Source organism: Oncorhynchus masou, unplaced genomic scaffold, assembly GCF_036934945.1.
Source record: "Oncorhynchus masou masou isolate Uvic2021 unplaced genomic scaffold, UVic_Omas_1.1 unplaced_scaffold_1720, whole genome shotgun sequence".
Lineage (NCBI taxonomy): Eukaryota > Metazoa > Chordata > Actinopteri > Salmoniformes > Salmonidae > Oncorhynchus > Oncorhynchus masou.
In genome coordinates this window covers 50,001-74,124 of record NW_027007369.1, presented here as the reverse complement: position 1 = coordinate 74,124, position 24,124 = coordinate 50,001, and the positions used below count along the sequence as shown (strand labels likewise).

The window sequence follows — 24,124 nt, the reverse complement described above, 5'->3', positions numbered from 1 at the left end:
GAGTCAGGTAGAAGGAAGGAGTCAGGTAGAAGGAGGGAGTCAGGTAGAAGGAGGGGGATGGGAGTCAGGTAGGAGGAGGGAGCAGGGAGTCAGGTAGAAGGAGGGAGTCAGGTAGAAGGAGGGAGTCAGGTAGAAGGAAGGAGTCAGGTAGAAGGAGGGAGTCAGGTAGAAGGAGGGAGCAGGGAGTCAGGTAGGAGGAGGGAGCAGGGAGTCAGGTAGAAGGAGGGAGCAGGGAGTCAGGTAGAAGGAGGGAGTCAGGTAGAAGGAGGGAGTCAGGTAGAAGGAAGGAGTCAGGTAGAAGGAGGGAGCAGGGAGTCAGGTAGAAGGAGGGAGTCAGGTAGAAGGAGGGAGTCAGGTAGAAGGAGGGAGCAGGGAGTCAGGTAGAAGGAGGGAGTCAGGTAGAAGGAGGGAGTCAGGTAGAAGGAAGGAGTCAGGTAGAAGGAGGGAGCAGGGAGTCAGGTAGAAGGAGGGAGTCAGGTAGAAGGAGGGAGTCAGGTAGAAGGAGGGAGTCAGGTAGAAGGAAGGAGTCAGGTAGAAGGAGGGAGTCAGGTAGAAGGAGGGAGCAGGGAGTCAGGTAGGATGATGGAGTAAGGTAGGAGGAGGGAGTCAGGTAGAAGGAGGGAGTCAGGTAGGAGGAGGGAGTCAGGTAGAAGGAGGGAGTCAGGTAGGAGAGAGCAGGGATTCAGGTAGGAGGAGGGAGGAGGGACTCAGGTAGAAGGAGGGAGCAGGGATTCAGGTAGAAGGAGGGAGCAGGGATTCAGGTCGGAGGAGGGAGCAGGAGGACTCCACCGACTAGGATTTCCGAAGAACCCGTGTGAACTTTGTGAAAGATCTGGGCCCATATCCATTAAGCGTCTCAAAGTAGAAGCGCTGATCTAGGATCTGTCCATATCATCTTATTCATTATGATCTAAAAGGCTACACTGTCTCTGAGACGCTTCGTGAATCAGTCTTAACACAACCAGTCATAGTAAGGTATCACTGTGCTCCACCATGTCAGCTTCTCTACCCATATACTTACACAGTCTTCTTCATCACAGCGGCCTTGATCGGTTCAGCCTGTTTATACAGTAACTGGGTCTCAAAGTACAGCACATTCCACCCTACTGGATGTGGAAATCAGGGCATTCATCTCTGAGCTAGGATGCAAAAGGCGACTGACTGACTTCTGTCTAAGAAAATACAATCAACGTTGCTATCGGACTTACTTTGACGTGCATGACTGTAAACTCACATCACTTCCTTGAACCGCGTTTTGTTTTATTTCCCAAAAGGAGTTATTGTGAAATGTAGAGCCTTGAAGGAAGTGGCTGACTCACCTCTGAGTCTGAGGACACTGCTGAGTGTTGCAGGTGCGGTTGGTGAGGGGGCGTGGCAAGGCGGAGCACAGGTAGTCTGGGTAGGCCTCGTTATCGACGGCACAGAACACCAGACGAGACTGGTACCCTGGTGGAGGGAGCAGGATGAGGAAGCAGTCCAGCAGGGATGGAAAAAGGTTAACTGTGTCCAAGGATACTTTGGTCAAAAACAAAGAGCATTAACTATTGTTGAGTGGAACAAGAAGAGCAAGAAGAAGAACAAGAAGTAGAAGAAAAATAAAAAGAACAAGAACAAGAAGAACAAGAACAAGAAGAAAAATAAAAAGAACAGGAAAAACAAGAACAAGTAGAACAAGAACAAGAAGAGCAAGAACATGAAGAACAAGAACAAGAAGAACAAGAACAAGAACAACAAGAACAACAACAAGAACAAAACAAGAACAAGTAGAACAAGAACAAGAAGAGCAAGAACATGAAGAACAAGAACAAGAAGAACAAGAACAAGAACAACAAGAACAACAACAAGAACAAGAAGAACAAGAACGAGAAGAACAAGAAGAACAAGAACAAGAACATGAAGAACAAGAACAACAACAACAACAAGAACAAAACAAGAACAAGAAGAACAAGAAGAACAAGAACAAGAACAAGAAGAACAAGAACAAGAAGAACAAAACAAGAACAAGAAAAACAAGAACAAGAAGAACAAGAACAAGAAGAACAAGAAGAACAAAACAAGAACAAGAAGAACAAGAACAAGAACAAGAACAAGAAGAACAAGAACAAGAAGAACAAGAAGAACAAAACAAGAACAAGAAGAACAAGAACAAGAACAACAAGAGCATGAAGAACAAGAACCAGAACAAGGGATGAGTCAAAGCGAGGAAGAACATGACGTAAAAAACAAAGAGACCCCGGTGACAGATCAGAGTAAGGACAGACACGTACCTGATCCACACTCTCTGCTGCAGGCAGACCAGGAGCCGAAGCTCCAGTAGTGACCCTCTCTGGAGTGACCGTTAGGGAGGTAGTACTCGTAATCTACTCCCTGGTTGTGTTCCTGGCTGATCAACTGGAGGGGGTGGGGGCAGAAGGAAAGGTTCGATCATCTGGGGATCTGTATCAACACTATATTTGATATACTATATTATATATTTGATGAAAGATTAGCGTTACTGACACTGAGTTTGTAAATAGGGTCGGCATCTGAAAATAAACTACATGACCAAAAGTATGTGGACACCTGCTCATCATACATCTATTTCCATAATCACGGGCATTAATACGGAGTTGGTCCGGGCTCTGTGCAGGCCAGTCAAGTTCTTCCACACCGATTTTGACAAACCATTTCTGTATGGACCTCACTTTGTGCACGGGGGCATTGTCATGCTGAAACAGGAAAGGGCCTTCCCCAAACTGTTGCCACTCAGTTGGAAGCACAGAATCTTCTAGAATGTAATTGTTTGCTGTAGTGTTAAGATTTCCCTTCACTGGAACTAAGGGGCCTGAACCATGAAAAACAGCCCCAGACCATTATTCATCCTCCATCAAACTTTACAGTTGACACTATGCATTGGGGCAGGTAGCATTTTCCTGGTACCATTCCACAAGAATGGGACAATAAAGTTTTGAATCTGAATCTAAAACAGACACCCTATTCTGTACATAGTGCACGCTATATAGGGAATAGGGTGTCGTTTTGGACGCTGGACCAGGTGTCTCTGACCTCTATAACCAGCGGCTCGGTGGTGGGTCCGCGGCCCATGATGGTCTCAGGGAGTCATCTCTCCCTCAGCCCCTCTCTGGTAGTATAGCATGGTGCCTGCTACAGGAGTGGCCTTGGAGAACTCAATCACCCAGTGGCAAGGTAGTACTCACCACGCAGGTTCTTAATGGCTGGTGGTAGACACAGTAGCCTTGGTTACAGACATAGTAGCCTTGGTTACAGACACAGTAGCCTTGGTTACACAGTAGCCTTGGTTACAGACATTAGCCTTGGTTACAGACACAGGCCTTGGTTACAGGTAGACAGACACAGTAGCCTTGGTTACAGACACAGTAGCCTTGGTTACAGACACAGTAGCCTTGGTTACAGACATAGTAGCCTTGGTTACAGACAGTCAGTAGCCTTGGTTACAGACACAGTAGCCTTGGTTACAGACACAGTAGCCTTGGTTACAGTCACAGTCATTAAATAGAGTTCTCCTCGGACACAGTAGCCTTGGTTATGACACAGTAGCCTTGGTTACAGTCAGACACAGTAGCCTTGGTTACAGACACAGTAGCCTTGGTTACAGACACAGTAGCCTTGGTTACAGACACAGTAGCCTTGGTTACAGTCACAGTCATTAAATAGAGTTCTCCTCGGACACAGTAGCCTTGGTAACAGACACAGTAGCCTTGGTTACAGTCACAGTCATTAAATAGAGTTCTCCTCGTACACAGTAGCCTTGGTTACAGACACAGTAGCCTTGGTTACAGACACAGTAGCCTTGGTTACAGACACAGTAGCCTTGGTTACAGTCACAGTCATTAAATAGAGTTCTCCTCGACACAGTAGCCTTGGTTACAGTAGCCTTGGTTACAGTCACAGTCATTAAATAGAGTTCTCCTCGTACACAGTAGCCTTGGTTACAGACACAGTAGTCTTGGTTACAGACACAGTTGGTTACAGACACAGTAGCCTTGGTTACAGTCACAGTCATTAAATAGAGTTCTCCTCGGACACAGTAGCCTTGGTTACAGACACAGTAGCCTTGGTTACAGTCACAGTCATTAAATAGAGTTCTCCTCGGACACAGTAGCCTTGGTTACAGACACAGTAGCCTTGGTTACAGTCACAGTCATTAAATAGAGTTCTCCTCGTACACAGTAGCCTTGGTTACAGACACAGTAGCCTTGGTTACAGACACAGTAGCCTTGGTTACAGACACAGTAGCCTTGGTTACAGTCACAGTCATTAAATAGAGTTCTCCTCGGACAAAGTAGCCTTGGTTACAGACACAGTAGCCTTGGTTACAGACACAGTAGCCTGTTCTTACAGTAGCCTTGGTTACAGACACAGTAGCCTTGGTTACAGTCACAGTCATTAAATAGAGTTCTCCTCGGACACAGTAGCCTTGGTTACATGCACAGTCATTTAAATAAGTTCTCCTCGGAGCCTTAGTTACAGACACAGTAGCCTTGGTTACAGTCACAGTCATTAAATAGAGTTCTACTCGGACACAGTACACAGTAACCTTGGTTACAGTCACAGTCATTAAATAGAGTTCTCCTCTCACATACTCATGTTGTCATGATAAGATTGAACTCTTGATCTTAAATACCGCCTCACTGATCTTAATGACATTTAATGTACAGGACAGTTGATAGCTATATCGTCTGTCTAGCCTAACCATTAACCATTAACCATCCAGTTGTCCAAGGAATGAAGTCCTCACCCAGGTAGTTACGAGTGGCAAAAGTCTCTCCGATGCGGATGGAGGTGGCTCCCACAGGGATGATAAACATCTGGTTATAGCCTGGGAGGGAGGAGAACAGGAGAGATAGAACAGCTGGTTATAGTCTGGGAGGGAGGAGAACAGGAGAGATAGAACAGCTGGTTATAGACTGGGAGGGAGGAGAACAGCAGATAGAACAGCTGGTTATAGACTGGGAGGGAGGAGAACAGGAGAGATAGAACAGCTGGTTATAGACTGGGAGGGAGGAGAACAGCAGATAGAACAGCTGGTTATAGTCTGGGAGGGAGGAGAACAGGAGAGATAGAACAGCTGGTTATAGCCTGGGAGGGAGGAGAACAGGAGAGATAGAACAGCTGGTTATAGACTGGGAGGGAGGAGAACAGCAGATAGAACAGCTGGTTATAGCCTGGGAGGGAGGAGAACAGGAGAGATAGAACAGCTGGTTATAGCCTGGGAGGGAGGAGAACAGGAGAGATAGAACAGCTGGTTATAGACTGGGAGGAGGAGAACAGCAGATAGAACAGCTGGTTATAGCCTGGGAGGAGGAAAACAGGAGATAGAACAGCTGGTTATAGCCTGGGAGGGAGGAGAACAGGAGATAGAACAGCTGGTTATAGCCTGGGAGGGAGGAGAACAGGAGAGAGAACAGCTGGTTATAGCCTGGGAGGGAGGAGAACAGGAGAGAGAACAGCTGGTTATAGTCTGGGAGGGAGGAGAACAGGAGAGATAGAACAGCTGGTTATACCCTGGGAGAGAAGAGACACAAAGGGGGGACAGAACACCTGGTTATACCCTGGGAGACCCTGGACACAAAGGGGGACAGAACGCCTGGTAATACCCTGGGAGAGAAGGGACACAAAGGGGGACAGAACACCTGGTTATACCCCTGGGAGAGAAGGGACACAAAGGGGGACAGAACACCTGGTTATACCCTGGGAGAGAAGAGACACAAAGGGGGGACAGAACACCTGGTTATAGCCTGGGAGAGAAGAGACACAATGGGGAGGCAGAACACCTGGTTATACCCTGGGAGAGAAGAGACACAAAGGGGGGACAGAACACCTGGTTATACCCTGGGAGAGAAGAGACACAAAGGGGGGACAGAACACCTGGTTATACACTGGGAGAGAAGAGACACAAAGGGGGGACAGAACACCTGGTTATACCCTGGGAGAGAAGGGACACAAAGGGGGGGGGACAGAACACCTGGTTATACCCTGGGAGAGAAGGGACACAAAGGGGGGGACAGAACACCTGGTTATACCCTGGGAGAGAAGAGACACAAAGGGGGGACAGAACACCTGGTTATACCCTGGGAGAGAAGAGACACAAAGGGGGAGACAGAACACCTGGTTATACCCTGGGAGAGAAGGGACACAAAGGGGGACAGAACACCTGGTTATACCCTGGGAGAGAAGGGACACAAGGGGGGACAGAACACCTGGTTATACCCTGGGAGAGAAGAGACACAAAGGGGGGACAGAACACCTGGTTATACCCTGGGAGAGAAGGGACACAAAGGGGGGGGGGGACAGAACACCTGGTTATACCCTGGGAGAGAAAGGACACAAAGGGGGGACAGAACACCTGGTTATACCCTGGGAGAGAAGGGACACAAAGGGGGACAGAACACCTGGTTATACCCTGGGAGAGAAGGGACACAAGGGGGGGACAGAACACCTGGTTATACCCTGGGAGAGAAGAGACACAAAGGGGGGGACAGAACACCTGGTTATACCCTGGGAGAGAAGAGACACAAAGGGGAGACAGAACACCTGGTTATACCCTGGGAGAGAAGGGACACAAAGGGGGACAGAACACCTGGTTATACCCTGGGAGAGAAGGACACAAAGGGGGGACAGAACACCTGGTTATACCCTGGGAGAGAAGAGACACAAAGGGGGGACAGAACACCTGGTTATACCCTGGGAGAGAAGGGACAAAGGGGGGGGGGGGGGACAGAACACCTGGTTATACCCTGGGAGAGAAAGGACACAAAGGGGGGACAGAACACCTGGTTATACCCTGGGAGAGAAGGGACACAAAGGGGGGACAGAACACCTGGTTATACCCTGGGACAGAAGAGACACAAAGGGGGGGGACAGAACACCTGGTTATACCCTGGAGAGAAAGGACACAAGGGGGGACAGAACACCTGGTTATACCCTGGGAGAGAAAGGACACAAAGGGGGGGACAGAACACCTGGTTATACCCTGGAGAGAAGGGACACAAAGGGGGACAGAACACCTGGTTATACCCTGGGAGAGAAGGGACACAAAGGAGGGAAAGAACACCTGGTTATACCCTGGGAGAGAAGAGACACAAAGGGGGGACAGAACACCTGGTTATACCCTGGGAGAGAAGAGACAGAATTTTGACAGAACACCTGGTTATACACTGGGAGAGAAGGGACACAAAGGGGGGGCAGAACACCTGGTTATATCCTGGGAGAGAAGGGACACAAAGGGGGACAGAACACCTGGTTATACCCTGGGAGACACGGGACACAAAGGGGGGGGACAGAACACCTGGTTATACCCTGGGAGAGAAGAGACACAAAGGGGGGACAGAACACCTGGTTATACCCTGGGAGAGAAGAGACACAAAGGGGGGGACAGAACAAATGGTCATATATTGGGAGAGAAGGGACACAAGGGGGGACAGAACAGCTGGTTATACCCTGGGAGAGAAGGGACACAAAGGGGGACAGAACACCTGGTTATACCCTGGGAGAGAAGAGACACAAAGGGGGGACAGAACAAATGGTCATATATTGGGAGAGAAGGGACACAAAGGGGGGGGGACAGAACACCTGGTTATACCCTGGGAGAGAAGAGACACAAAGGGGGACAGAACACCTGATTATACACTGGGAGAGAAGGGACACAAAGGGGGGACAGAACACCTGGTTATACCCTGGGAGACACGGGACACAAAGGGGGGACAGAACACCTGTTATACCCTGGGAGAGAAGAGACACAAAGGGGGACAGAACACCTGGTTATACACTGGGAAGAAGGGACACAAAGGGGGGACAGAACACCTGGTTATACCCTGGGAGAGGAGACAGAAAGGGGGACAGAACAAATGGTCATATATTGGGAGAAGGGACACAAAGGGGGACAGAACACCTGGTTATACCCTGGATAGAGTAGGGGGGTTAGATTGACCTGGTTATACCCTGGGAGAGAAGGGACACAAAGGGGGACAGAACACCTGGTTATACCCTGGGAGAGAAGAGACACAAAGGGGGGACAGAACACCTGGTTATACCCTGGGAGAGAAGGGACACAATGGGGATGGACAGAACACCTGGTTAGATTGGGAGAGAAGGGACACAAAGGGGGGACAGAGTACCTGGTTATACCCTGGGAGAGAAGGGGGGGGACAGAACAAATGGTCATATATTGGGAGAAAGGGACACAAGGGGGGACAGAACACCTGGTTATATGGGAGAGAAGGGACACAAGGGGGGACAGAACACCTGGTTATATGGGAGAGAAGGGACACAAAGGGGGGGGACAGAACACCTGGTTATACCCTGGGAGAGAAGGGACACAAAGGGGGACAGAACACCTGGTTATACACTGGGAGAGAAGGGACACAAAGGGGGACAGAACACATCAGTGGACAACCAGAGTTACTACCGTTGTTGACACTAAAACTTTGTGACAAACTATCGCTAGAAGACGCTGGAGCCCTGTGGAGGCATTCTATTGGTCTGCCAATACCACAGCATGAACTTTGTAGATGGACAACTGCACCATGGGGAAGATTGATAAATGGAAATGTGAGGTGAAAGGGACAATCTGTACTAAGGTTGAAAAATTCCAGAAACTTTCAAAACATTCCCAGGTTTAGAAATCCTGGATAGAGGAATCCATTTGCTTCTTATTCCATTATGATTCTAGGCATTTTCTAACCGGGATTTCTGGCAAACCTAGGAATTTTGGGAAAGTTAGCAGAATTTTGCAACCCTAATCTGTACCTACCTTTGGGCAGGTTGTTAATATTGAAGGTACTCCTGACTGGATAGAGTACTGTCCGTTGCCCCCACACTGCAGACAGGGGTCCTCCTGCTGGGGGGACTCCAGCATGTTGTCACAGCCCAGATGGAGGGAGTAGGGGGCAGAGATGGAAGAGAGACAAGGATATGGGTTAGATGGTTAGAGAATGGGTTAGATTGATAGAGTATGGGTTAGATGGTTAGAGTAGGGGTTAGATGGTTAGAGTATGGGTTAGATGGATAGAGTAGGGGTTAGATGGATAGAGTATGGGTTAGATGGATAGAGTAGGGGTTAGATGGTTAGAGTAGGGGTTAGATGGATAGAGTATGGGTTAGATGGATAGAGTATGGGTTAGATGGATAGAGTAGGGTTAGATGGATAGAGTATGGGTTTAGATGGATAGAGTAGGGGTTAGATGGATAGAGTATGGTTTAGATGGATAGAGTATGGGTTAGATGGATAGAGTATGGGTTAGATTGATAGAGTATGGGTTAGATTGATAGAGTAGGGGTTAGATGGATAGAGTAGGGTTAGATGGATAGAGTATGGGTTAGATTGATAGAGTAGGGTTAGATGGATAGAGTATGGGTTAGATGGATAGAGTAGGGGTTAGATGGATAGAGTATGGGTTAGATGGATAGAGTATGGGTTAGATGGATAGAGTAGGGGTTAGATGGATAGAGTAGGGGTTAGATTGATAGAGTATGGGTTAGATTGATAGAGTATGGGTTAGATTGATAGAGTATGGGTTAGATTTATAGAGTATGGGTTAGATTGATAGAGTATGGGTTAGATTGATAGAATATGGGTTAGATGGTTAGAGTAGGGGTTAGATGGATAGAGTATGGGTTAGATGGATAGAGTAGGGGTTAGATGGATAGAGTATGGTTTAGATGGATAGAGTAGGGGTTAGATTGATAGAGTATGGTTTAGATGGATAGAGTAGGGGGAAGATTGATAGAGTATAGGTTAGATTGATAGAGTAGGGGTTAGATTGATAGAGTATGGGTTAGATGGATAGAGTATGGGTTAGATGGATAGAGTATGTGTTAGATAGATAGAGTAGGGGGTTAGATGGATAGAGTATGGGTTAGATGGATAGAGTAGGGTTAGATGGATAGAGTAGGGTTAGATAGATAGAGTATGGGTTAGATGGATAGAGTAGGGGTTAGATGGATAGAGGGGTTAGATGGATACCAGTAGGGTAGATGGATAGAGTAGGGGTTAGATGGATAGAGTAGGGGTTAGATGGATAGAGTAGGGGTTAGATGGATAGAGTATGGGTTAGATGGATAGATAGGGGTTAGATAGAGTAGGGTTAGATGGATAGAGTAGGGTTAGATAGATAGAGTAGGGGTTAGATGGATAGAGTAGGGGTTAGATGGATAGAGTAGGGGGTTAGATGGATATAGAGTAGGGGTTAGATGGATAGAGATGGGTTAGATGGATAGAGTAGGGTTAGATGGATAGAGTAGGGTTAGTTAGATAGGATTAGATGGATAGAGTAGGGTTAGATGGATAGAGTAGGGTTAGATGGATAGAGTAGGGGTTAGATGGATAGAGTAGGGGTTAGATGGATAGAGTATGGGTTAGATGGATAGAGTATGGGTTAGATGGATAGAGTAGGGGTTAGATGGATAGAGTATGGGTTAGATAGATAGAGTAGGGGTTAGATGGATAGAGTAGGGTTAGATGGATAGAGTATGGGTTAGATGGATAGAGTAGGGTTAGATGGATAGAGTATGGGTTAGATGGATAGAGTAGGGTTAGATGGATAGAGTAGGGGTTAGATGGATAGAGTAAGGTTAGATGGATAGAGTATGGTTAGATGGATAGAGTATGGGTTAGATGGATAGAGTATGGGTTAGATGGATAGAAGTATGGGTTAGATGGATAGAGTATGGGTTAGATGGATAGAGTAGGGTTAGATGGATAGAGTATGGGTTAGATGGATAGAGTAGGGGTTAGATGGATAGAGTATGGGTTAGATGGATAGAGTAGGGTTAGATGGATAGAGTAGGGTTAGATGGATAGAGTAGGGGTTAGATGGATAGAGTAGGGGTTAGATGGATAGAGTAGGGGTTAGATGGATAGAGTAGGGGTTAGATGGATAGAGTAGATGGGTTAGATGGATAGAGTAGGGGTTAGATGGATAGAGTAGGGGTTAGATGGATAGAGTATGGGTTAGATGGATAGAGTAGGGTTAGATGGATAGAGTAGGGGTTAGATGGATAGAGTACTTAGATGGATAGAGTATGGGTTAGATGGATAGAGTAGGGGTTAGATGGATAGAGTAGGGGTAGATAGATAGAGTAGGGTTAGATGGATAGAGTATGGGTTAGATGGATAGAGTAGGGGTTAGATGGATAGAGTATTAGATGGATAGAGTAGGGGTTAGATGGATAGAGTATGGGGGTTAGATGGATAGAGTATGGGTTAGATGGATAGAGTATGGGTTAGATGGATAGAGTAGGGGTTAGATGGATAGAGTATGGGTTAGATGGATAGATAGTATGGGTTAGATGGATAGAGTAGGGGTTAGATGGATAGAGTAGATTTAGATGGATAGAGTAGGGGTTAGATGGATAGAGTATGGGTTAGATGGATAGAGTAGGGTTAGATGGATAGAGTAGGTTAGATGGATAGAGTAGGGGTTAGATGGATAGAGTAGGGTTAGATGGATAGAGTATGGGTTAGATGGATAGAGTAGGGTTAGATGGATAGAGTAGGGGTTAGATGATAGATACTAGATAGATAGAGTAGGGTTAGATGGATAGAGTAGGGGTTAGATGGATAGAGTATGGGTTAGATGGATAGAGTATTAGATGGATAGACCTAGGGGTTAGATGGATAGAGTATGGGTTAGATGGATAGAGTATGGGTTAGATGGATAGAGTAGGGGTTAGATGGATAGAGTAGGGGTTAGATGGATAGAGTAGGGTTAGATAGATAGAGTATAGGGTTAGATGGATACTAGACCTATGGGTTAAGATAGATAGATGGATAGAGTACCAGATAGATACTAGATAGGGGGGAAGATAGATACTAGATAGATACTAGACCTAGGGGGAAAGATAGATACTAGATAGATACTAGACCTAGGGGTTAGATAGATACTAGATAGATACTAGACCTAGGGGAAAGATAGATGGATAGATACTAGACCTAGGGGAAAGATAGATACTAGATAGATACTAGACCTAGGGGAAAGATAGATACTAGATAGATACTAGACCTAGGGGTTTAGATAGATACTAGACCTAGGGGGAAAGATAGATACTAGATAGATACTAGATAGATACTAGACCTGGGGAAAGATAGATACTAGATAGATTAGATACTAGACTAGGGGGAAAGATAGATACTAGATAGATACTAGATAGATACTAGACCTAGGGGAAAGATAGATACTAGATAGATACCAGATAGATACTAGACCTAGGGGAAAGATAGATACTAGATAGATACTAGACCTAGGGGAAAGATAGATACTAGATAGATACCAGATAGATACCCTAGGGGAAAGATAGATACTAGATAGATACTAGACCTAGGGGGAAAGATAGATACTAGATAGATACCAGATAGATACTAGACCTAGGGGTTAAGATAGATACTAGATAGATACCAGATAGATACTAGACCTAGGGGGAAAGATAGATACTAGATAGATACTAGACCTAGGAAAGATAGATACTTAGATACTAGACCTAGGGGGAAAGATAGATACTAGATAGATACTAGACCTAGGGGGAAAGATAGATACTAGACAGATACTAGACCTAGGGGGAAAGATAGATACTAGATAGATACCAGATAGATACTAGACAGATACTAGACCTAGGGGGAAAGATAGATACTAGATAGATACTAGACCTAGGGGGAAAGATAGATACTAGATAGATACCAGATAGATACTAGACCTAGGGGGAAAGATAGATACTAGATAGATACTAGATAGATACTAGACCTAGGGGGAAAGATAGATACTAGATAGATACCAGATAGATACCTAGGGGGAAAGATAGATACTAGATAGATACTAGACCTAGGGGGAAAGATAGATACTAGATAGATACTAGACCTAGGGGGAAAGATAGATACTAGATAGATACTAGACCTAGGGGAATAAGATAGATACTAGATAGATACTAGACCTAGGGGAAAGATAGATACTAGATAGATACCAGATAGATACTAGACCTAGGGGGCAAGATAGATACTAGATAGATACCAGATAGATACTAGACCTAGGGGGAAAGATAGATACCAGATAGATACTAGACCTAGGGGGAAAGATAGATACTAGATAGATACTAGACCTAGGGGGAAAGATAGATACTAGATAGATACCAGATAGATACTAGACCTAGGGGGAAAGATAGATACTAGATAGATACCAGATAGATACTAGACCTAGGGGGAAAGATAGATACTAGATAGATACTAGACCTAGGGGGAAAGATAGATACTAGATAGATACTAGACCTAGGGGGAAAGATAGATACTAGATAGATACTAGACCTAGGGGGAAAGATAGATACTAGATAGATACCAGATAGATACTAGACCTAGGGGGAAAGATAGATACTAGATAGATTAGATAGATACTAGACCTAGGGGGAAAGATAGATACTAGATAGATACTAGACCTAGGGGGAAAGATAGATACTAGATAGATACCAGATAGATACTAGACCTAGGGGGAAAGATAGATACTAGATAGATACTAGACCTAGGGGGAAAGATAGATACTAGATAGATACTAGACCTAGGGGGAAAGATAGATACTAGATAGATACTAGACCTAGGGGGAAAGATAGATACTAGATAGATACTAGACCTAGGGGGAAAGATAGATACTAGATAGATACTAGACCTAGGGGGAAAGATAAGATAGATACCAGATAGATACTAGACCTAGGGGAAAGATAGATACTAGATAGATACTAGACCTAGGGGAAAGATAGATACTAGATAGATACCAGATAGATACTAGACCTAGGGGGAAAGATAGATACTAGATAGATACCAGATAGATACTAGACCTAGGGGAAAGATAGATACTAGATAGATACCAGATAGATACTAGACCTAGGGGAAAGATAGATACTAGATAGATACTAGACCTAGGGGGAAAGATAGATACTAGATAGATACTAGACCTAGGGGGAAAGATAGATACTAGATAGATACTAGACCTAGGGGGAAAGATAGATACTAGATAGATACCAGATAGATACTAGACCTAGGGGGAAAGATAGATACTAGATAGATACTAGACCTAGGGGAAAGATAGATACTAGATAGATACCAGATAGATACTAGACCTAGGGGGAAAGATAGATACTAGATAGATACTAGATAGATACTAGACCTAGGGGAAAGATAGATACTAGATAGATACTATAGATACTAGACCTAGGGGAAAGATAGATACTAGATAGATACTAGATAGATACTAGACCTAGGGGAAAGATAGATACTAGATAGATACTAGACCTAGGGGGAAAGATAGATACTAGATAGATACCAGATAGATACTAGACCTAGGGGAAAGATAGATACTAGATAGATACCAGATAGATACTAGACCTAGGGGAAAGATAGATACTAGATAGATACTAGACCTAGGGGGAAAGATAGATACTAGATAGATACTAGCAGACCTAGGGGAAAGATAGATACTAGACAGATAAGATACTAGACCTAGGGGAAAGATAGATACTAGATAGATACTAGACCTAGGGGGAAAGATAGATACTAGATAGATACTAGACCTAGGGAAAGATAGATACTAGATAGATACTAGACCTAGGGGAAAGATAGATACTAGATAGATACTAGACCTAGGGGGAAAGATAGATACTAGATAGATACCAGATAGATACTAGACCTAGGGGGAAAGATAGATACTAGATAGATACTAGACCTAGGGGGAATGATAATACTACTAGATAGATACTAGATAGATACTAGACCTAGGGGGAAAGATAGATACTAGATAGATACTAGACCTACTAGACCACGGAAGATAGATACTAGATAGATACCAGATAGATACTAGACCTAGGGGGAAAGATAGATACTAGATAGATACTAGATAGACTACAGACCTAGGGGGAAAGATAGATACTAGATAGATACTAGACCTAGGGGGAAAGATAGATACTAGATAGATACTAGACCTAGGGGGAAAGATAGATACCAGATAGATACTAGACCTAGGGGATAGAAAGATAGATACTAGATAGATACTAGACCTAGGGGAAAGATAGATACTAGATAGATACCAGATAGATACTAGACCTAGGGGGAAAGATAGATACCAGATAGATACTAGACCTAGGGGAAAGATAGATACTAGATAGATACTAGACCTAGGGGAAAGATAGATACAGATAGATACTAGATAGATACCTAGGGGGAAAGATAGATACTAGATAGATACCAGATAGATACTAGACCTAGGGGAAAGATAGATACTAGATAGATACCAGATAGATACTAGACCTAGGGGGAAAGATAGATACTAGATAGATACTAGACCTAGGGGGGAAAGATAGATACTAGATAGATACTAGACCTAGGGGGAAAGATAGATACTCCCTGATAGATACTAGACCTAGGGGAAAGATAGATACTAGATAGATACTAGACCTGGGGGAAGATAGATACTAGATAGATACTAGACCTAGGGGGAAAGATACATACAGATAGATACTAGACCTAGGGGGAAAGATAGATACTAGATACCAGATAGATACTAGACCTAGGGGAAAGATAGATACTAGATAGATACCAGATAGATACTAGACCTAGGGGGAAAGATAGATACTAGATAGATACTAGACCTAGGGGGAAAGATAGATACTAGATAGATACTAGATAGATACTAGACCTAGGGGGAAAGATAGATACTAGATAGATACCAGATAGATACTAGACCTAGGGGGAAAGATAGATACTAGATAGATACCAGATAGACCTAGGGGGAAAGATAGATACTAGATAGATACCAGATAGATACTAGACCTAGGGGGAAAGATAGATACTAGATAGATACTAGACCTAGGGGGAAAGATAGATACTAGATAGATACCAGATAGACTAGGGGAAAGATAGATACTAGATAGATACTAGACCTAGGGGGAAAGATAGATACCAGATAGATACTAGACCTAGGGGGAAAGATAGATACTAGATAGATACCAGATAGATACTAGACCTAGGGGGAAAGATAGATACTAGATAGATACTAGACCTAGGGGGAAAGATAGATACTAGACAGATACTAGACCTAGGGGGAAAGATAGATACTAGATAGATACTAGACCTAGGGGAAAGATAGATACTAGATAGATACTAGACCTAGGGGAAAGATAGATACTAGATAGATACCAGATAGATACTAGACAGATACTAGACCTAGGGGGAAAGATAGATACTAGATAGATACCAGATAGATACTAGACAGATACTAGACCTAGGGGGAAAGATAGATACTAGATAGATACCAGATAGATAGACCTAGGGGGAAAGTATAGATACCAGATACTAGACCTAGGGGAAAGATAGATACTAGATAGATACTAGACCTAGGGGAAAGAAGATATAGATAGATACCAGATAGATACTAGACCTAGGGGGAAAGATAGATACTAGATAGATACCAGATAGATACTAGACCTAGGGGAATAGATACTAGATAGATACCAGATAGATACTAGACCTAGGGGGAAAGATAGATACTAGATAGATACTAGACCTAGGGGGAATGATAGATACTAGATAGATACTAGACCTTAGGGAAAGATAGATACTAGATAGATACCTAGATACTAGATAGATACTAGACCTAGGGAAAGATAGATACTAGATAGATACCTAGGGGAAAGATAGATACTAGATAGATACTAGACCCTAGGGGAAAGATAGATACTAGACCTAGAAAGATAGATACTAGATATACTAGACCTAGGGGGAAAGATAGATACTAGATAGATACTAGATAGATACTAGACCTAGGGGGAAAGATAGATACTAGATAGATACTAGACCTAGGGGGAAAGATAGATACTAGATAGATACCAGATAGATACTAGACCTAGGGGGAAAGATAGATACTAGATAGATACCAGATAGATACTAGACCTAGGGGGAAAGATAGATACTAGATAGATACTAGACCTAGGGGGAAAGATAGATACTAGATAGACTAGACCTACTAGACCTAGGGGAAAGAAGATTACTAGATAGATACCAGATAGATACTAGACCTAGGGGAAAGATAGATACTAGATAGATACCAGATAGATACTAGACCTAGGGGAAAGATAGATACAGATAGATACTAGACCTAGGGGAAAGATAGATACCAGATAGATACTAGACCCTAAAGATAGATACAGATAGATACTAGACCTAGGGGGAAAGATAGATACTAGATAGATACTAGAAACCTTATACTAGATAGATACTAGACCTAGGGGGAAACTAGATACAGATAGATACTAGACAGATAGATACTAGACCTAGGGGGAAAGATAGATACCAGATAGATACTAGACCTAGGGGGAAAGATAGATACTAGACCTAGGGGAATAGATAGGGGAAAGATAGATACTAGACCTAGGGGGAAAGATAGATACTAGACAGATACCAGATAGATACTAGACCTAGGGGAAAGATAGATACTAGATAGATACTAGACAGATAGATAGATACTAGACCTAGGGGGAAAGATAGATACTAGATAGATACCAGATAGATACTAGACCTAGGGAAAGATAGATACTAGATAGATACTAGACCTAGAAAGATAGATACTAGATAGATATAGGAAAGATAGATACTAGATAGATACCCTAGGGGAAAGATAGATACTAGATAGATACTAGACCTAGGGGAATGATAGATACTAGATAGATACCAGAAAGATAGATACTAGACCTAGGGGAAAGATAGATACTAGATAGATACTAGACCTAGGGGGAAAGATAGATACTAGATAGATACTAGACCTAGGGAAAGATAAGATACTAGATAGATAGACCTAGATAGATACTAGACCTAGGGGAAAGATAGATACTAGATAGATACTAGACCTAGGGGGAAAGATAGATACTAGATAGATACTAGACCTAGAATATAGATACTAGATAGATACTAGACCTAGGGGGAAAGATAGATACTAGATAGATACCAGACCTAGGGGAAAGATAGATACTAGATAGATACTAGACCTAATTAAAGATAGATACTAGATAGATACCAGATAGATATAGACCTAGGGGGAAAGATAGATACTAGATAGATACTAGATAGATACTAGACCTAGGGGGAAAGATAGATACTAGATAGATACTAGATAGATAGATACTAGATAGATACTAGACCTAGGGGGAAAGATAGATACTAGATAGATACAAGACCTAGGGGGAAAGATAGATACTAGATAGATACTAGACCTAGGGGAAAGATAGATACTAGATAGATACTAGACCTAGGGGAAAGATAGATACTAGATAGATACTAGACCTAGGGGAAAGATAGATACTAGATAGATACTAGATAGAAAGATAGATACTAGATAGATACTAGACCTAGGGGAAAGATAGATACTAGATAGATACCAGATAGACCCTAGGGGAAAGATAGATACTAGATAGATACCAGATAGATACTAGATACTAGACCTAGGGGAAAGATAGATACAGATAGATACCAGATAGATACTAGACTACTAGACCTAGGGGGAAAGATAGATACTAGATAGATACTAGACCTAGGGGGAAAGATAGATACTAGATAGATACCAGATAGATACTAGACCTAGGGGAAAGATAGATACTGCCAGATAGATACCCTAGATACTAGATAGATACTAGATACTAGAACAAGGGGAAAGATAGATACTAGATAGATATAGATAGATACTAGACCTAGGGGAAAGAAATACTAGATAGATACCAGATAGATACTAGACCTAGGGGGAAAGATAGATACTAGATAGATACCAGATAGATACTAGACCTAGGGGGAAAGATAGATACTAGATAGATACCAGATAGATACTAGACCTAGGGGGAAAGATAGATACTAGATAGATACCAGATAGATACTAGACCTAGGGGGAAAGATAGATACTAGACAAGATACTAGACCTAGGGAAAGATAGATACTAGATAGATACTAGACCTAGGGAAAGATAGATACTAGACAGATACTAGATAGATACTAGACCTAGGGGAAAGATAGATGACTAGATAGATACTAGACCTAGATACTAGATAGATACTAGACCTAGGGGATAGATACCTAGATACTAGACAGATATACTAGATAGATACCAGATAGATACTAGACCTAGGGGGAAAGATAGATACTAGATAGATACTAGACCTAGGGGAAATAGATACAGATAGATACTAGATAGATACTAGACCTAGGGGGAAAGATAGATACTAGATAGATACTAGACCTAGGGGGAAAGATAGATACTAGATAGATACTAGACCTAGGGGGAAAGATAGATACTAGATAGATACTAGACCTAGGGGAAAGATAGATACCAGATAGATACTAGACCTAGGGGGAAAGATAGATACTAGACAGATACTAGACCTAGATAGATACCAGATAGATACTAGACCTAGGGGGAAAGATAGATACTAGATAGATACTAGACCTAGGGGGAAAGATAGATACTAGATAGATACCAGATAGATACTAGACCTAGGGGAAAGATAGATTACCAGATAGATACTAGACCTAGGGGGAAAGATAGATACTAGATAGATACTAGACCTAGGGGAAAGATAGATACTAGATAGATACTAGATAGATACTAGACCTAGGGGGAAAGATAGATACTAGATAGATACCAGATAGATACTAGACCTAGGGGGAAAGATAGATACTAGATAGATACCAGATAGATACTAGACCTAGGGGGAAAGATAGATACTAGATAGATACTAGACCTAGGGGGAAAGATAGATACTAGATAGATACTAGATAGATACTAGACCTAGGGGGAAAGATAGATACTAGATAGATACCAGATAGATACTAGACCTAGGAGGAAAGATAGATACCAGATAGATAGATAGATACTAGACTAGGGGGAAAGATAGATACTAGATAGATACTAGACCTAGGGGGAAAGATAGATACTAGATAGATACTAGACCTAGGGGAAAGATAGATACTAGATAGATACTAGACCTAGGGGGAAAGATAGATACTAGATAGATACTAGACCTAGGGAAAGATAGATACTAGATAGATACCAGATAGATACTAGACCTAGGGGAAAGATAGATACTAGATAGATACTAGACCTAGGGGGAAAGATAGATACTAGATAGATACTAGACCTAGGGGAAAAGATAGATACCAGATAGATACCCCTAGACCTATAAGGAAAGATAGATACTAGATAGATACTAGACCTAGGGGGAAAGATAGATACTAGATAGATACTAGACCTAGGGGGAAAGATAGATACTAGATAGATACCAGATAGATACTAGACCTAGGGGGAAAGATAGATACTAGATAGATACCAGATAGATACTAGACCTAGGGGGAAAGATAGATACTAGATAGATACTAGACCTAGGGGGAAAGATAGATACTAGATAGATACCAGATAGGGGGAAAGATAGATACTAGACCTAGGGGGAAAGATAGAGATAGATACTAGATAGATACTAGACCTAGGGGGAAAGATAGATACCAGATAGATACTAGACCTAGGGGGATAATGACAGATAGATACCAGATAGATACTAGACCTAGGGGGAAAGATAGATACCAGATAGATACCAGATAGATACAGACCTACCAGATAGATACTAGACCTAGGGGGAAAGATAGATACTAGATAGATACTAGACCTATAGGGGGAAAGATAGATACTAGATAGATACTAGACCTAGGGGACAGATAGATACTAGACAGATACTATAGAGTCCCACCTGCTCTTATTACAGCAGGGTTCCCTATCTGGCAGCCCACCTGCTCTTATTACAGTAGGGTTCCCTATCAAGGCAGCCCACCTACAGTATATTACAGCAGGGTTCCCTATCTGGCAGCCCAAACCTGCCTTATTACAGCAGGGTTCCCTACTGGCAGCCCTTACCTGCTCTTATTACAGCAGGGTTCACTATCTGGCAGCCCACCTGCTCTTATTACAGCAGGGTTCCCTATCTGGCAGCCCACCTGCTCTTATTACAGCAGGGTTCCCTACTGGCAGCCCACCTGCTCTAATTACAGCAGGGTTCCCTATCCAGCCCACCTGCTCTTATTACAGCAGGGTTCCTATCTGGCAGCCCACCTGCTCTTATGACAGCAGGGTTCTTACACCTGCTCTTATTACAGCAGGGTTCCCTATCTGGCAGCCAACCTGCTCTTATTACAGCAGGGTTCCCTATCTGGCAAACCCACCTGCTCTTATTACAGCAGGGTTCCCTATCTGGCAGCCCACCTGCTCTTAGAGTCACTAGGGTTCCCTATCTGGCAGCCCACCTGCTCTTATTACAGCAGGGTTCCCTATCTGGCAGGGTCCCTACCAAACCACCTGCTCTTATTACAGCAGGGTCACTACCAAACCACCTAGCTCTTATGACAGCAGGGTTCCCATCTGGCTGCTCTTATTACAGCAGGTATCCCTAATGACTGGCAGCCAACCTTCTTATTACAGCATAGGTCCTACAAACCTTACACCCTTAATTACAGTATAGGTTCCCTACCAGCCCTTATGCTCTTATTACAGCAGGGTTCCCTATCCAGCCCACCTACACCTATTACAGCAGGGTTCACTACCAAACCCATATGCTCTTATTACAGCAGGGTTCCCTATCTGGCAAACCACCTGCCCTAATTACAGTAGGGTCACTACTGGCAAACCTTACACCCTCTTATTACAGCAGGGTTCCCTATCTGGCAGCCCATACCCTCTTATTACAGCAGGGTTCCCTATCCAGCCCACCTGCTCTTATTACAGCAGGGTTCCCTATCTGGCAGCCCACCTGCTCTTATTACAGCAGGGTTCCCTATCTCTGGCAGCCCACCTGCTCTTATTACAGCAGGGTTCCCTATCTGGCAGCCCACCTGCTCTTATTACAGCAGGGTTCCCTATCCAGCCCACCTGCTCTTATTACAGCAGGGTTCAGCCCTGCCCTGGCAGGGTCCCACCAGCCCATGCTCTTATTACAGCAGGGTTCCCTATCTGGCAGCCCACCTGCTCTTATTACAGCAGGGTTATCCAAACCTTACCTGCCTTATTACAGTAGGAGTCCCTACCAAACCATATGCTCTTATTACAGCAGGGTTCCAAACTATCAGCCCACCTGCCCTTATTACAGCCTGGTTCCCTATAGTATGGGAGCCATTTGCTCTTTTCCCTGCAGGGATCCATCAAACTGGCAGCCCACTGCCCTCTTACAGCTCTGGATCCCCCTATCTGGGTGACACCCACCTGAGGGATGGCGTTAGCAGGTTCCCTATCTGGCAGCCCAGACTGCTCTTATTACAGCAGGGTTCCCTTCTGGCAGCCCACCCTGCTCTTATTACAGCAGGGTTCCCTATTAATAAAAACCTGCTCTTATTACAGCAGGGTTCCCTATGTGGCAGCCAATGCTAATATTAAACTATTCCTCTATAACAACTGACAGCAGGGTTCCCTATCTGGCAGCCCACCTGCTCTTATTACAGCAGGGTTCCCTATCTGGCAGCCCACCTGCTCTTATTACAGCAGGGTTCCCGTATCCTGGCAGCCCACCTAGCCTGACTATCTATCAGCTTCCCTATGCTCTTAGCAGGAACTCTATCTGGCAGCCCACCTGCTCTTATGCTCTTATTGCAGCAGGGTTCCCTATCTGGCAGCCCACCTGCTCTTATTACAGCAGGGTTCCCTATCTGGAACAGCCCACCTGCTCTTATTACAGCAGGGTTCCCTATCTGGCAGCCCACCTGCTCTTATTACAGCAGGGTTCCCTATCTGGCAGCCCACCTGCTCTTATTACAGCAGGGTTCCCTATCTGGCAGCCCACCTGCTCTTATTACAGCAGGGTTCCCTATCTGGCAGCCCAGCCTGCTCTTATTACAGCAGGGTTCCCTAGCCCACCTGCTCAGACAGGGGAACCCTATCTGGCCCCACCTGCTCTTATTACAGCAGGGCCCACCTGCTCTTATTACAGCAGGGTTCCCTATCTGGCAGCCCATTATCAGCAGGGTTCCCTATCTGCTGCTTATTACAGCAGGGTGCTCCCTTCCCTATCTGGCAGCCCACCTGCTCTTATTACAGCAGGGTTCCAGATCTGGCCAGCTCTTATTACAGCAGGGTTCCCTATCTGGCAGCCCACCTGGGGTTCCCTATCTGGCAGCCCACCTGCTCTTATTACAGCCCTTTCTGGCAGGGAACCCTATCTGGCAGCCCACTGCTCTTATTACAGCAGGGTTCCCTATCTGGCAGCCAACCTGCTCTTATTACAGCAGGGTTCCCTATGGCAGCCAACCTGCTCTTATTACAGCAGGGTTCCCTATCTGGCAGCCCACCTGGCTGCTTATTACAGCAGGGTTCCCTATCTGGCAGCCCACCTGCTCTTATTACAGCAGGGTTCCCTATCTGGCAGCCCACCTGCTCTTATTACAGCAGGGTTCCCTATCTGGCAGCCCACCTGCTCTTATTACAGCAGGGTTCCCTATCTGGCAGCCCACCTGCTCTTATTACAGCAGGGTTCCCTATCTGGCAGCCCACCTGCTCTTATTACAGCAGGGTTCCCTATCTGACAGCCCACCTGCTCTTATTACAGCAGGGTTCCCTATCTGGCAGCCCACCTGCTTATTACAGCAGGGTTCCCTATCTGGCAGCCCACCTGCTCTTATTACAGCAGGGTTCCCTATCTGGCAGCCCACCTGCTCTTATTACAGCAGGGTTCCCTATCTGGCAGCCCACCTGCTCTTATTACAGCAGGGTTCCCTATCTGGCAGCCCACCTGCTCTTATTACAGCAGGGTTCCCTATCTGGCAGCCCACCTGCTCTTATTACAGCAGGGTTCCCTATCTGGCAGCCCACCTGCTCTTAGGGTTATCAGCCCACCTGGGTTCCCTATCTGGCAGCCCACCTGCTCTTATTACAGCAGGGTTCCCTATCTGGCAGCCCACCTGCTCTTATTACAGCAGGGTTCCCTGGCATCTCTTATTACAGCAGGGTTCAGCCCACCTGCTCTTATTACAGCAGGGTTCCCTATCTGGCAGCCCACCTGCTCTTATTACAGCAGGGTTCCTATCAGCAGCCCACCTATCTGGCACCTGCTCCACCCCTAT

General features: G+C 44.4%; 1 pseudogene; it reads right to left on the bottom strand.

The window, feature by feature from the left end:
• Window positions 1–24,124, bottom strand: part of LOC135532091 (papilin-like) — a 112,078-nt pseudogene that overhangs the window by 42,489 nt on the left and 45,465 nt on the right.